Source organism: Pongo abelii, chromosome 16, assembly GCF_028885655.2.
Source record: "Pongo abelii isolate AG06213 chromosome 16, NHGRI_mPonAbe1-v2.0_pri, whole genome shotgun sequence".
NCBI classification, from domain to species: domain Eukaryota; kingdom Metazoa; phylum Chordata; class Mammalia; order Primates; family Hominidae; genus Pongo; species Pongo abelii.
The window spans coordinates 103,804,164-103,819,945 of record NC_072001.2 but is presented as its reverse complement, the minus strand read 5'-3'; the positions used below and the strand labels follow the sequence as shown (position 1 = coordinate 103,819,945).

The 15,782-nt window shown below is 40.9% G+C and overlaps 2 protein-coding genes across 4 annotated transcripts in view; one reads left to right on the top strand and one right to left on the bottom strand.

Moving 5' to 3' along the window:
* Positions 1–8,102, bottom strand: part of ASB7 (ankyrin repeat and SOCS box containing 7) — a 48,482-nt gene extending 40,380 nt beyond the window's left edge. Inside the window, exons 1-3 of one of the 2 annotated variants that reach the window (XM_024232231.3) lie at positions 7,629–8,102; positions 7,343–7,441; positions 859–954 (exon numbers count right to left, since the gene is read on the bottom strand). The gene's annotated coding sequence lies outside the window, so the exon portion shown is untranslated. 2 annotated transcript variants of the gene reach the window in all.
* Positions 8,103–8,237: 135 nt separating this feature from the next.
* The window catches only part of LINS1 (lines homolog 1), a 33,401-nt gene continuing 25,856 nt past the window's right edge, over positions 8,238–15,782 (top strand). The window contains exon 1 of one of the 2 annotated variants that reach the window (XM_009250211.4): positions 8,238–8,556. The gene's annotated coding sequence lies outside the window, so the exon portion shown is untranslated. Of the gene's footprint in view, positions 8,561–15,782 lie in introns of both variants that reach the window. The other variant, XM_054531947.2, reaches the window with a different exon arrangement.

Below are 15,782 nucleotides of genomic sequence, written 5' to 3'. Positions count from 1 at the left end.
CAACTAAGGAATACAAACATCCTATGTTGTTTTATACATAGAAAATGGTGTCATTACTTACTCATAAGTATCACGACTAAGTGCTCAAATTTAAAAATATCAAGCTACTTCCACAAATAGCTATTTCCTCAGAGAAATATGGGAATAAACAAGATTGCCTCTTTTTTCTTTTTTTTTTTTTTTTTTTTTGTTGAGATGGAGTCTTGCTCTGTCACCCAGGCTGGAGCGCAGTGGCACGATCTCAGCTCACTGCAACCTCCACCTCCCGGGTTCACGCCATTCTCCTGCCTCAGCCTCCCAAGTAGCTGGGATCATAGGCGCCTGCCACCACGCCTGGCTAATTTTTTTGTATTTTTAGTAGAGTCGGGGTTTCACCGTGTTAGCCAGGATGGTCTCAATCTCCTGACCTTGTGATCCACCAGCCTCGGCCTCCCAAAGTGCTGGGATTACAGGCGCGAGCCACCGCGCCCGGCCACAAGATTACCTCTTATTTCTTCTCTCAATTCCTTCACAAAAATTGTCCTTTCTTAGAAATTTTAAAATGAGAATCCTTTCAGAATAGGTTTTTGCTTATTCTGTTATGAGAGAAAATGCTGAAGACCATCTGAAGGAATTAATGGAAATGTACTATGCTCACAATCATCCTTAACAGATTTTCTTTTTAATTAAGTGATTATGTTGGCACTTAAACGAGGTCTACCATGCAAGAAAAAGACTGCAACAATATCAAAACAAACCTGGGTTGTCTTTAGTGAGTGGCGCATTTAGTATACATTAACTGATTTAAGAGAGAAGTAAAAGTTAAATGAGTTTTCCCCCAGAACAACACAGATGACCGATGACCCTGAGGCACCTTACCTTATGGAAGAGTGTCCCTTCTCCTGATGTACGGATTGCCTAATAACCATTGTGCACACACAGCATCGTGGGGAGGGGCTTCAAAGTATGTCCAGGCTGCAAAGCAAAAAAGCCTTCTTAACCTAAAAACAAATAAAAATAACAATCATAGGAAAATTCCTTAAAATAATAATTATAGCTGTCTGCATAGTCTACCTTTTGATGAATGTAAACTTCAGTGCTTTACAATAAATCTATAGAGCAGAGAAAGAACTCAGATCAACTCTTACAGAAAATAATCTCGTTACATAGGTTCATCTCCAATAAATACGATTTAGTTTCAGGCTTTTCCCCCCAAAATGCAGCTATTTGAGAAACAGCAAATAAAAAAAATAATAAATCACATATTTGGAATTTGGATGCAAGCACAGATTCTTCATTGTCCTCTATTGAGAATACAATTTCAGACTTGCTTTATCTGAATTACTTTTTAACTGACACCATTAGTCACCTGCACTTTCTAAACAGCACTCAAATGAGAATACATGTGCATTAAATATAGTAGGTGGCCTGGGTTAAAATAAAATCTATGACAACTAAAAGGAGACTGTGTCTTTAAATGCATTTTCTTCATGTGCCCTAAAGGCATCAAGTCAATCACTTTGAAATTGTTATTCCTTTATGCATATACCAAACTAGATAAAACATTAACAACAGCCTTGCCAGGTTCCCCATGTGAATTCTGAATAAACTCTCTCTACAACTAAAAGAAAAGGGATCTTTCTTCGTGTCAATTAAATTCCAGCTCTGTTAATTCTAACAAGGTTAAGGACACAAAGTGACTTCCACACAAAACTCTAGGAATTACATATTGGGAGAACTACTAATTCATCCCCTGATGGTGGGTAAGCATCACTTAAACCTTCAGACAAGAAAAGGTCGGGCCACTTAGCAACCTGGCCCGCGGCAGTTGTATGTCCTGCTGGCTGCACACCAGAATTTTCAACCAATCCAAATTGGTATAGTCTACTTCTCTCTTTTCCTCTATTCTCATCTACTTTTCCTTGTCAAACCTCTTCAAGGAAGGTAAAGAGTTTGCCAACTTGCCCTTGGAAATAAAATTTGTTTTAAAATTCCATTATTATTTCTAAATAAATGAGGCCGACAAGATCAGAACAACTCCTACGAAACAAGCTGTGAAACGTGCAAAGCGATCCTCATACAAATGGCTGATTCTAAGACTGGAACATCACACGGTGCCAGAAAGTAAGGAGGTGCTCAAAGAAAGACACCACGGTGGGGGAGGTCAAAGGGACACAGGAGCCAACTGAAAGATCCCTCAATAGCCAAAGAGAGAACAACTGCAGCAATACTTAAAACAGTACCAGATGACAAAGTACAAAGCGGATATCAAGAGTTCACATTGATACAAATAACTCATTTGATAAATAAAGGGGGAGAAACACATCTGTTGTTCAGAATTCCAAATAATTTGTGTAGACAGTCCCTCCTCAAGGTGGTGACAAACATATATGTTAAGATGTTAATACGAGAAACTGAGTATCGAGCATGTAGGAACTCTGCACAGCCTCTGTAATTGTTCTGTAAATCCAAAGCTTTCCTATAATAAAGTTTATTTTAAAATGCAAATCAGTGTCTCCAATGATGAGCCTCACACATTGCCACAAATGAATATGCCACCACTTTTTACGAGCTACATCTACATTTCAAGAGTGAACATCACTGGACATCTCACTTCTAAGTGTGCCCTCAGCACCCCTTACTTCCCATAAGAAGTAAAAATGACCCAACATAGCTTCAAGCCTGAAGAATCCTTGTGGTTGCTGCTGGCTTCCAACTATCCACTGCCACTTCCACGGAGGCAGCTGGAAGTACAGGGAAGAGAGCATGAGAGCTGAGCAGAATAGGAAATGGTGTTAATTTATTAACAATATCAAGAAAAGGCCTGGTGGTAAAAGACGAAGTGGCGAAACTATTTCTCCCCACAAGAAAGATTCACAGGCGGTAGCAACTTGTGCTAATTTCATATGAGCTCCTTCAGTCAAACAAACAAATGTCTATGGAATGCTTGACACGTACTTGGCACAGTGATAGGGTCTGGTCGCAGGTAGCACCTCCAGGTGGTATTCCAATAGAGTTCTGCATACTTAAAATGAATTTCTTAAAATCCCAGACATTTTAAGATTATTTTTCTCTTTTCTGAAAATACCAAGTGCTATAAACAATAACCACAGGTTTAAACCAAAAAACTACTCCCTGCATGTACTAGTGCATCCATGTTTACCAGAAAAAAACATACACACGTCATGCACACATGATCCCTGTCAGCTGCACTGCTTTGAATTATGACAGACAATAATTTATTACAAAAGACCCCAAATAGTCAAAAGCATCAACAAGTAATTTCCTCTTGGTGTTACTTTATGAGAGCTGCGCCTGACAGAGTCGAGTCACATGTGTATAAATGAAGAAAAGACTATGGAGCTGAAAAGCAAACACAATATCCAGTGGTAAAGATGTCTATTAAAAAACAACAGAGGAAGTCCAGAGATGAGAATGGAAGAAAGCCTATTTTCCCTCAGGGAGTTTATTAAAAAACGATAGCTCATGGAAGTCACCTATAAAATGAAAAGGAAAATAGCAAAGGAAGTAATTTTTTTTTCTTTTTTTTTTTTTTTTGAGACAGAGGCTCGCTCCATGCAGTGGTGTGATCTCAGCTCACTGCAACGTCTGCCTTCAGGGTTCAAGCGATTCTCCTGCCTCAGCCTCCTGAGTAGCTGGGACTACAGAAGCGTGCCACCACACCCGGCTAATTCATGTATTTTTAGTAGAGACGAGGTTTCACCATGTTAGTCAGGATGATCTCGATCTCTTGACCTTGTGATCCGCCCGCGTCGGCCTCCCAAAGTGCTAGGATTACAGGTGTGAGCAACCACGCCCGGCCAGGAGGTAATTTTCTAAGTTATGTATGTTTAGTAATGTTTTTGTGGACTCAGGAGCTACTGATATTCTGAGGGTATGATCTTCGGAAATTTTATTCTAGGTTTCACAGTCAGAAGGAAAAAAAAAGCAAACAAACAAGGAAGACTTTCTTTTCCACTTGGGGTCAAAAGAAAACAATCTAGGCTTCCAAGCTTTAATACTATTGACCATATTAAAAACTACTACTGTAGAAATTCAAATACATTACCAACTAATTTCCATATAGATGCCAACTGAAGTTCATTTAGTTAAACCCAAAACTTCTTGCTTCACAGTTAAAAGTCTATATGATAGAACAGTGTGAAGAAAATAAACATAAAACAAAATATGCTTAAGACCTGTCCAAAGTTACAAAACCTTCACCAAATTTGACCATATTTCCCAAATTTCCTTTGGCATAAATGATTAGACATTAATGACTTTTTGCATATTATTATCATTAAAAGTCCACACATTTTTGATTAAGTGATGTAAATTGAACTGTGCTTTCTGATGTCACATAAACTTAGAAACAAGATATTGGCTTGCTACTCAAAGAAAGAAATAAGCATTTCTTTGCAAAGTAAACAAAAATACATGCTGCTAAGAAAATAAATGCAATCAGCAACTCCGATGACATTGGGTCTGAGAAAAAAAAAAAAAAATCCTTCAATGGTTCACATTCACAAGACCTAAGAGTGCAGATGGATGCAAAAACACTACACGGACCTACCAAAAGGGAGAACATGGCTGAGATGCCTGTTCACAAGCTCTACTGATATGATCAGGAGCCTGGAACCCAAAATAAAGTATAAGTGTTATTTTAGTGTCACTCAACAAAGTATAGCATAGTGGTTATGATCCAAAACAAATAAAGATATTAGTATTTCCTCCAAATTACTGGGCCTCCATATAACATAAGGATTTATTACCATGCACAACTTATCCATGACCCACATAAATCCCAGCAGAGAAACCAATAATTTTCAACAGAAGAAATTTTAGAATTCACTTATCCAGACCCAACTCAAAGCTTAAATCACAAGTATTATAACGATGAGGTCCTGTCAATATTATCTTATTAACCTAGGTCTGCCAACACCATCTTTGCAGCCTCATGTGTCAGTTCCTAGAAAGTTATCAAGAAAGGAGACAATCATCCTACGTAAGGAGTGCATTCAGTTGATTATGAAGTGGAAGGCTGAAAGTCAGGTAATAGATATGCCAATATAAATGATACCTGGCTTTAGACTTTTTAGGGATGGTGTGTATCTCTATGTCACCAAAGTTAAATGTGAACAAATTAAAGAGATACTGTATGTGTCATAGTATTAAATAATTGTAAATGACATCACTTTATGTGTAAAGAACATAAGTACTGGCCACAGTATACTAAAGATGCATCATTGCATATCTTTGATTAAAATCAATTATTCTCCCTATGTGATTATAAATCTATATTTGGTGACGAAATAAATTGGATTTTTTTTAAGCCACATGACTGGCAATAGAATTAATACAAAGCTAACTGCCAGGTTAAAAAATGGAAGCTACCTAACTAGCCATGTTGGTAAATAAATACTCAAATTAAATATTCTAAATGCCTGGTATAATCTAGACCAAATACTCTCAATCATTCTGATATTAGAAACGTGACAGATGTTGACAATTTACATATATTCCCTAATCTTAGAAAAACTATTAAAAAATGAGATGATCCATGAAATACTATTTGAGCAATGAGAATGAACTGGCTGAGAGCTACAGTAAAGCCTTGTCCTCTCTTACCTTATATGCTGGACTAGCCAGACTCCCTCCCTTTACCATCTCAGGTGAAACTACTCCTTAGAAATGAAAGCATCCTAGAGTTACATCTAAAGCTGAAAAAATATTTAACTGAGAGGTTTGAATACAAACACAGTACTTCATTTTGATCTTTAAAACATACTTTAAATATTTTAGCATTTTTTAAAAGTTCTGAAGTAATCATTAGGCCATCTCCCTGGCAACTTCCATACTTACATAATAAAAATTAGCCTTTAAAGATTTCCGCTTAGCTTTTACTGAAATGATGTAGTCAAGTACTCCTGATTCCCTACATATACATACAAAAGCTGCCCTAAATTTTCACCAGGGAACAGTCATTGGTAGATACTGATTCTAAATCCTATTCCCTAGAATCTCTTCTTTTGGCATGCAGTTCCATGTCTCAAGAATATGTATACCTCAGATCCCCTTAAAAGCTATGTCTTTATCTCTTTAGCTATGTCTTAAGAATTAACAGAATCAGTAAAGATACTAATTTCTTTTTGTGGAGAGCAGAAAGTCCAGTGGAACATAGGAAACCAAAAATATTAACTTCTGCTATTTTAAGCACTTCCTTATAACAAAAATTCCCTAAACAATCTGGGATATTAAAATAACTCAGATTAACAAGTCACTTTATACTTTTGCTACTGGATGTTAGAAAAGTCATCCATTTGGCTAATTTTGGAATTAAACCTTGTATAATTTCCATGCTTATAACCCCTCTTTAGGAATTACACTAAAGTCCTAAGTTTATTTTCAGAGCATTTTCAGAAGCAGCAACAAAATATGGCAGCAGAAATGTGATCACATGAATTAGATGCTTAAATTTCAATCCAGCAAACTCTACGTAAAGGTTTTAAAATGAGAAATCTTTTTTATAGAGTGCTAAAATTAACACCCAGACATGTAAACACACCAAAAGGTTCCTGTTTTTAAATTCCTGAGTCAAATAATTAATAAGATATTGTGTAAATTTTTAAAAGTTCTTCTAGAAAATCTGAGGTGTAAGAAACATTGTATCTTTGTAAGTTTCAAAGCCCATCCACATTTGTCACACACAAACACACAGAAAGCCCAAAGAGTTAATTACGCCTAAGTGCTTCAGGATAATAATGTTGCCTTCATACCATTCACACTCTTAAGGTACACAGGTTGGCTTTCTAGTAGGAAATAAAATCAAACTATTTTCTGAAACTCATAAATCTCAGGTCAATAATTTACCTTTCTCTAACAAATCGTTGTCAGTTAGATAACTCAAAAGATTTTTCTGATGCAGGTAGAAGAAAGGTGATAGGAAACAGTAAGGGGGAAAACAGTAAATTGTGGTTTAATTAAAAAGGAAAGTTATTCAGAATTAACAAGCAATTAACAAGGAATTGAGGAATTCCTATGAGAGTAAGGAAGGGAGAGTAGCTACAAAAAGGTCTCAAAGCCTCAGAGCAGAGTAAATGGCACGCTGTACCAAAAGATAATGAAAAACACAGAAACACACTGTACAGAGAGAAAGTGGGAAAATACGTTCCTGGGTAGAGAAGTTATAAAATGTTAAGTATCAGGCACGGGTAATGTTTTTGTTTTTCCTGGGAAACTAGGGGTGGGGGTGGGGGGGTTAGGAAAGGTTGCATTCCCAGGCAACCACCCTGAAAATAAACCACTGCTTAATGAGCTAGGGGCCAGGAATAAACAATGGGGGAGGGGAGGGCTGGCTCATTACCTTTATAGACGATGCTAGTCAGAGGCACTGTGCCTTCTGCTTCTCTGATAGGTGGGCAGACCCCTTCCTGCTTTCGCGTCTTCTTCAGCCAGCTCAAACCTAGAAAAACAGAAACTAGTGAGTGGTGTAGTGCCTCAGGGGTGGGGGGGTGGGGGTGCTGTGAAGAAGGGGGAGCTCAGGAAAGCGGCTGGAGAGTGGCAAGGGCAGGCAAGAAAAAGCAGAGATTTTCCTCCCTCCTACCCTCCCAGCCAGCACTCTTCCCCTCGGGGGAAGTAAAGGACTTTACCTGTCTCCTCAGCTGCTGCTTCTCTTCCTCCTTTCAGCCTCCTCTACACTCACCAACTTCTCCATTGAAGAAATACCCCAGGCAGGGCCGGACCCTGGTGTTCCTGATCCTCCTCGGTGCCTCACGGCCCCAGCCCGGCGAATATCCGAACAGCCGAGAAGGCAGGAGGTGGCGATCCCGGCCGCCGGGCAGCCTTGGGGCAGGGGTGCAGGGAGGCAGGGAGGAAGTCCTGGCTCGGGTGTGGGGGGGCAGTCCCGGTCCAGGGCTCGGAGCAGGGGGCTGCCGCGCTCCGGGCCGGAGGCTTCCAGCTACGGAGGGACCCAGGAGGTCTCGGGACGGCGAGGTCCCAGGTCATACGGGGCCCGAAGTGCCAGCCGTGGGGTCTCCGGACAGGGGGCTTTCGGGATGCACTTTGCACTGGGCCACCCCCGCCCCCTCCCTCCAGCACTTTGGGGTCACTGGGATGGGACCAAGCCTTCAACAACCAATCAGCGGCCGCAGTGGAGCCTGAGCCTGGAGCCGTAAACCAGCTCCGGGATGGGTGGGGGTGGGGGGAGTGGGGACGACTTGGTTGGTTGGTTGCTTCCTTCTCTCCTCCGTACCCCCGGCAGCCCCCACCCTCTGCCTGCCGTAAAGTTGCCTTTGCATTCGCGACAGTTAAGGGAGGCGTGCCGAACGGGGCAGAGATTCGTCTCCGATTGGTCTCACTCACTTCCCCCTACAGCTTCCCCGTGGTGGCTTCCGAGGCTCCGCCCCTAGCGGAGGGACTCAAAGTCGTTGCTAAGAGACACCATACGCCGAAGGCAGTCTCTGCGCATGCGGGAGGAGGTGCCAGCTTGTACTTTCTGTGAACTACGGTGGCCCAGAACGGGCATTTGTGTTCCCTCAAATGGCGGTGTGAAGAGAGTTCGCCTGAGATAGAACCCAGGCAGGTAACCGGGACCGGTCGCCGTGCTGGCAGCAGGGGAGGCACGAGTGCGGCCAAATGAGAGCCTGGTTCAGGGCTTAAGGTTGGGAGGGCGGCAGGCTCCAGGAAACGAGTAGAGGGGTGCCTTGTTTCTTCGCCCCTGTTCAGCGCTTCTCAGACGCAAGTGCGCGGTCTTGGCGCGGCTGTCGGTCCTTGAGACCCCGTTAGCTTCCAGGCTGGCAGTGCCTCGCCTGAAGTGGGAGAAGGGACTCTCTTTGAGATAGGGATGCCGATCCAAGGACTTTACTGAAAGGATAGCAACGTTGGCGGGTTCCTGTGAATGAATGGAGAGGGGTCGTGGGGAAAATGCGAGATAGACTGATCAAGACATGTTTATTAAGCACTTTATTCATCTAGCAAGTGTTTACTGGCCACTGTTCTAGTCCTTGGGGAGACAACAGTGAACAAGATAGTGATTTCGGGGAGACAAACACAAAATTATCAGATAGGGATGGATTATATGAGGAAAATCGAGCAGAATGGTGGAATCGATTTTGACCAGGACGTGATGGGCTGAATTAGATAGGTAGTGCTATGGTGTGAATATCTGTCCCCTTCAAAACTCATGTTGAAATTTAATCCCCAATGTGGCAGTACTGAGAGGTAGAGTCTTTAAGAGGTGGTTGGATCATGAGGGTTCTGTCTTCACGAGTGGATTAATCTATTCATGGATTAATGGGTTATCATGGAGGTAGAACTGGTGGCTTTTTAATGAGAGACTTGACAACACGTGAGCCTGCTCAGCCCCCTGGCCACGTGATACTTTGCAGTGCTGTCTCCTGACACCAGATGTGGTCCGTCAGTCTTAGACTTCTCCCAGCCTCCAAAACTAGATAATAAATTATTTTTCTTTATAAATTACCGAGTTTTGGGAATTATTTTATAAGCAACAGGAAACGGACTAAGACAGATAGGAAAGGTCTCTGAGGAAGTGACATTTGAGCAGCTATCTGAATGACAAAGAGCCAGCCATGCCAAGATCTAGGGAGAGAATTTTGCCAGCAGAGAGAATTAGAAATGCAAAGCCTCTGATGCTAGAATATGCTTTGCTGTTTACAGGAACTGCCAGAAAGAAGGCTAGGGTAGCTGAAGCAGAGTGGTGGGAAAATGACTGGTAATGGGACTGGGGGGTGGGGCATAGAGGTAAGAAGACGCCGAGAGTCAGATCTTGAAGGGCCTTGGTAAGCCTTGTTTAGGAGTTTGGACTGTATCCTAAGGAAAGTGGATTGGTTTCTCAGAAGGAAGTGGGTGTAGAGTGGGCCAGGATGCAACCACTTTGGAAGGGATCGGTTGCAGTTGTCCAGAGTAGAAGTGCAGTAGTGGCAGTGAAGATAGATTCAGCTTTTTTATTTTTGTCCCATTATACTTCCCAGCAATCATATTTCATAATTTCAACTTTCTAAATTTCCATTTCTCCTTGAAATTGGTAGCTGAATTATAATTAGAAACAACTTATTCAGGACTATTAAATGCTATCAATTTTTAGTAGCTTTCGGTCTTTAAATTCTGCCATGAGTTCTCCTTGTTTTTTCTTTTTTTTTCTTAGCAGCAGGACTCCAATGTAAACAAATAAAATAAAAGCGGTATTTTATTAGTATTGTTAAATGAAATGTATAGGAAGCCATTGTTTTAGATTAAACCCCTGTACTAGGCCCAACAGACCAGGCCAAATCAGAATGGAGTTGCTGGTGCTAGCTGCCACATAATCAAACAACTTAGAAATGGGCCAGTTGTCAAAAAATCCAGAAGATACACAGCAAGGAGTCAAGGAGGCGTGATTTACCTGAGCCAGCATAATAAAGAAGTCTCTCCTCCATTTTGTCTCTATAAGGAAAGTAGCTTTGAAATGACTGATCTGTCTTTTATTCTGTTTTTGCTTCTTCAACCCTTTTCAGCCCACCTCTGCTCAGCTAATCAGAACACCTTTTCTAAATTTTTAGTTGAGATGCTGCCAGATTCATGAATTGCTAATAAAAGCCGTTTACATCTTTAAATTTGTTCAAATTTTGTTTCCTTTTGTTTTTGAGACGGAGTCTCCCTCTGTCGCCCAGGCTGGAGTACAGTGGTGCGATCTTGGCTCACTGCAACCTCCGCCTCCCAAGTTCAAGCAGTTCTCCTGTCCTAGCCTCCCGAGTACCTGGGACTACAGGCACGCTCCACCACACCCAGCTAATTTTTGTATTTTTAGTGGAGATGGGGTTTTACCACGTTGGCCAGGCTGGTCTCGAACCTCTGACCTCAGGTGATCCACCTGCCTCAGCCTCCCAGAGTGCTGGGATTACAGGTGTGAGCCACTGCACCCAGCCTCAAATTTTGTTTTTTAACAGTTCAGATATAATGTGCAAGTTCAGTTTTATAACATTTACTAATTATAGAGTCAAGAAGTTTCGAACTCCCAAAAAGAAGGAAAAAGAGGGAGAGAGAAATGTATAAATATGTAAATTGTTGTGGAGAACATATTCATTCTTATAGCAGACTCGGCACCCATGCAATTCATATGGTGTATTTGCTAAATGATAGTTAAGTAGAGAGATGGGGGCCTAAGAACTTGTTGGTGAAGAGCCTAGAAACAGAGTTGTCTCGTAATTCCTAGTTCTTTGTATTTCTGGCCATTTGTTTTTCATTTAAAATCCTGCCTTTGAGTTAAACAACCATTTTCAAATGATTGGAGTACATGATTATATCATAGCCAAATAACATCATATTGTCAAAGTTTCACAGAATGTGCTACTAGATAATTTTAAATTGCTTTATTGAATTGGTGCTATCAGATTTGCTAATTTTTATAACTTTTCATTGATGTAAAAGCAGTTTAGATTGCGGAATATTTTTAACAAGTTGATTAGGTTTTAACAGATACACTTCATTTCTCATTAAATTAGTTAATAATATAAAACTTACAAAAATGGGAACATCTTACAACATATAAGTGAAATAATTTGGGATAAGTATTTATGAAGCTTGATTCATGAAACCCTGACTCAATCAGAATTAAGTTTATTTCTTGAGTAGAGAAAGACTTTATCACTGGAAAAATGCCCCAGCCCCACTGCAGCAATTCTGATTTAGCTGGTCTCCAGGGAGTCCAAGGCTCATGGATTTTTCCTAATGTTCCAGCGATGTCAGTGTCAAGGTCAGATTCCAAGGTCAAGGACCACTGCCCAGGAGGCTGTGTCCTGGCCCATAAAGCACTTGGTGGTGGAGAGAATGAGCAGGTTATGCTCTAGCTGGCAGTAGGCACTGTTCTGGGCCTGCAGGTTGTGTCTGGGGATATTGGTGTAATAAAGAGGGGCACCAGAAAGACAGATGCAGCACAGTTTGGAGCCCATCATCTGCCTTGTTAGCCCAACTTAGTTCAGCTGTACCTGGCAGAAAAGGAGATGGGGCTGGGTAGAGAAATTGTATTTCAGACTTGGTCATCACAGCAAAAAGAATGCCGAAAGAAAGGAAGCTAACTGGAGGCTTTTGAGTTCCTTATAGTTCTTGCCCTGGTAATTTAAGGGATTTTGGTCTTCTATGGTACTCTACCACAGCCATTTGAAGATGGTGCTTCAATGTGTGTTGCTTCTGTCAGGTACGTTGTCAGATGTGTTATACGGTAAAGACTGAATGAGCTCAGAACTTAATCCCTGCTACGGATACTACTGTTTATAATTCTTCGATACTACATTTTTATTATAATTTAAAGTTCACAACTTAAAATATTACATGCTGTTTTTAAAGTTTTTTGAGATCAAAACGGTACTAAAATATACTTTGGGACTGATTTTAGGATTGATACATATACACTACTAAATTAATCTTCAGCCAGGAATGTATTCCACAAATACAAGTACCTACTGTGTATCAAATGCTGTGCTAGGAGCTAGGGAAGAACCAAGCAGACAACTCTAAATCATACAAATCATTGCACAAATCGTTAAAGTATAATTGTGACACATTCTGTAAGACAGGGCACCAGAGCTGGAAGACAGAGTATCACCGGAGGACCTACCCCTGCCAAAGAAAGTCATATTTAAGCCTAAAACAAAAGGGAAAGTGGGTGGAAGGAGAAGCATTGTATCAAGGCCCAGAGGCTGGAAGGAACCTATCAAGGTTAATAAATAAAGACATTGACATCTTCCTACTTGAGTTGTACAGGTGTTTTCACATATAAGCCATTTAATTTTTGCAAATCTTTGAGTATGCTACTTGTTTGAGGTAGATAATCTCGTTTTATCAATTGAAAAATCAGATCTTGTCTGTGTACAGAATTTAGGAGTTCAGTAAAATCTAGACAGTATCACATCTATAGACAGTTCCTAAACACTGCCCTGCCACTGGTGGCGGGTTTGTGGGGGCAGATGGAAAAGGGACAAGGCATAGACTGGAAAAGGGGAAGACTAAGGAAAACCTTTCAGTGAAATATTTCATTCTGAAGTACCACTTAAAACATACAGTTATAATTTATCAACTAAGTGTAGAAAAGTATCATTCACATTGATACATTGGAGAGTTTCCATTCATTTAAAAAATGCTTAGCATTAGCATATAAAAACCTAAGGAGCTCAGATTCCTCATCAATAAATCAAGTAGGTTGCGCAGTGGTTCTCAAAGTGTAGTCCCTGGTTCAATTCTTGGGCTCTCCCAGACCCACTAAATCAGAATCTCCGAAGTGGGCCCAGCCGTTTGTGTTCTAATAAGCCTTCCAGGTAATTCTGATGCTACAGTTTGAGAATTCTCTCTAAATTCTCTCTGAGATTTTTTCTAGTATGAACACGTTATGATTCTAATGTCCAGCATTGATCTGTGCTATGTTTAAAAAAAAAAAGATTTGCCTTTGGAGTGGCCACATAATAGAGCTGCTTGAGAAAGATACTGTTGCCAGTAGGCCAGGTCAGGTTCTTCGCTTCTCTGCACAAAAGAGTTTCAAAGGGAGACCACAGTGAAAATGTAGAAGGTTTGTTGCAGAGTGAAAGCAAGTCCACACTCAAAAGAGGAGCGTGGATGTGCTCAAAAGAGGCGTGTAATGTGGTCAGGGCTCGCTATGCAGATAGGCATGATGAAGGCACAAATATTCTATGATAAAAGGAGAGGGTTTCCACAAAATGGGCGGGCAGTTCCCGGAATCAGGGCGCCACCCTTTTCTTGACTAAATGTGGTTAATGTGGAACTGTCATGGCTTCAGGTACGTGGCAGGGAGTGGGCGGTCTCCCCAGGGAAGTTGTATGGTAATAGGGGTATAATGCAGCCAAGAGTATGCATTCAGTCAAGTTTTTGGCCATCTTGGATTTAACCAGTTGCAGCAGGCTTCCTCTGTTACATTCTTATCTGTGCCCGGTCCCCAGGTAGCCCTTTCCCATTGGCACAGCTGCCGGCATTCACCTATGCAAGCTTTTACTTGTGTATCTATGCTTGTAGCTTGATTTTCAGGCCGCTTTTTGTTAGAAAATAAATGATTTGGGGGCTGCTTTTTATTAAAAGGGAAACCTTGCCGAGGACTCTCTTACCCTCACTATCTGTCTAAATAATTTCTAGCTCCTGTATCATCAGTATATCACTTTGACAGAAAAATGCATTTAAGCATGAAGTCTTTTATCTAGAACTTGATTGCCAGGCTTTTCCTTCATGCCAAAAAAATCTGGCCTGTTTCAGAGTCCTAAGACAAGAGTTTCATAGGAAGACAATGTACAAACAGATGACAGAGTTCGTATTCTCACTATCTCAGAAGTAACCTGGAAACTTGCTGGAAATACAAATTACTGAGCGGCCCCACCCCAGAACTATCTTATGGGAAACTCCTAGGGTAGGGCCCTGCAGTCTGCTTTCGTAAACCTGTCAAGTGCATGACACAGTTTGAGTACCATTGTTTTGAGGAAAAGGAAGGATGGTGTAGCACTCGAAGGCCAGTAGCCGCCAGCACCCCCTTTAGCCCTGAAGGTAAAGAGAGCTGGCAGTTCCTGGAGCTTGAAAGTCCAGCCTGCCTTCCGCCCCTCCCACTCCAAATCTCCTGGAGCCTGTTGCCGCACAGAGGAGAGTGAAGAATGGAACTAAAGGGAAGATACTGGCACATGGCATGCTGTTGGAAGATATCTGCCCCACTTCTTTTAATAGGGGTGGGAGGTGCTCTTGTCTAACCAGACCCATTTTATTTTTTCTGTCAAAAATGCAGTTTTGATTGGTAGAGGGAACCAGAATCTTGGAAGACAGCCTCGGTTTGGAGTGCCTCAACTTCTGTGACAAGTGTCACTGCATCTTCATTAATGGAGCAAAATAGATTAAGTAGCCTCTTGGGCTGTGGTCAGATTTGAACAAACTATTGTTGAATTAGGGGAAGGCCTACTATTGACTTTCCCAGTCTATTAGTCCATGTAGTAGCCACATCATATAAAGAAAACTAGTAATTTTTTTTACTTTTAATATTGACCGTGAAAATAGATTATTTTTGTATTCAGAATTCAAACATAGACATATCTTTTTAAAGATAACCACAAATTGTTTTCCAAAGAGGATGTGCCGTTTTTCATTCTTACCAGCAGTGTAGGAGAGATCTAGTTTCTCAGCATCCTCCCCAGCATTTGGAGTCATTTTTAGCTCTTCTAGTAGTGGTAGTTCACTGTAGTGTTAATTCATATTTCTGTAATGGCTAATATGGTTAAGCATCTTCCTGTGTGATTATTTGCCATCTTTATATCCTCTTTGGTGAAATGTCTGTGCATGTCTGATCCATTTTGTAATTGAATTTTTTTTTTTTAATATTGAGTTTTGGGAGTTCTTTATATATTCTAGGTACTAGTCATGTGCTTTGCAGATATTTTTCTTTTAAGTCTGTAGCTTGTCTTCTCATCTTCTTAGGGTTTTTTGCAGACCAAGTTTTAAATTTTGCTGAGTTCCAGTTTATCAGTTTTTACATTTGTGGATCATGCTTTTATGGTCAAGTCTGAGAACCGTTTGACTAGCCTCAGATGCCTAAGATTTTTCCTACATTTTTTTTCTAAAAGTTTAAAGTTTACAGCCATGACCCATTTGGGGTTAATTTTTGTAAAAGGTTGGAATTATTTTAAAGAAAGTAAAATCAAGGTCATAGTAACCCTTATTCACAGTGCCTTTAATGTGGATGAACTGTTGATGCCCGAGGAGGAACAGTGGATTGTTGATTTTTCATGAGGAGCTTGCCGGGTTTGGTATAGCTACTGAAAGTACAGTCA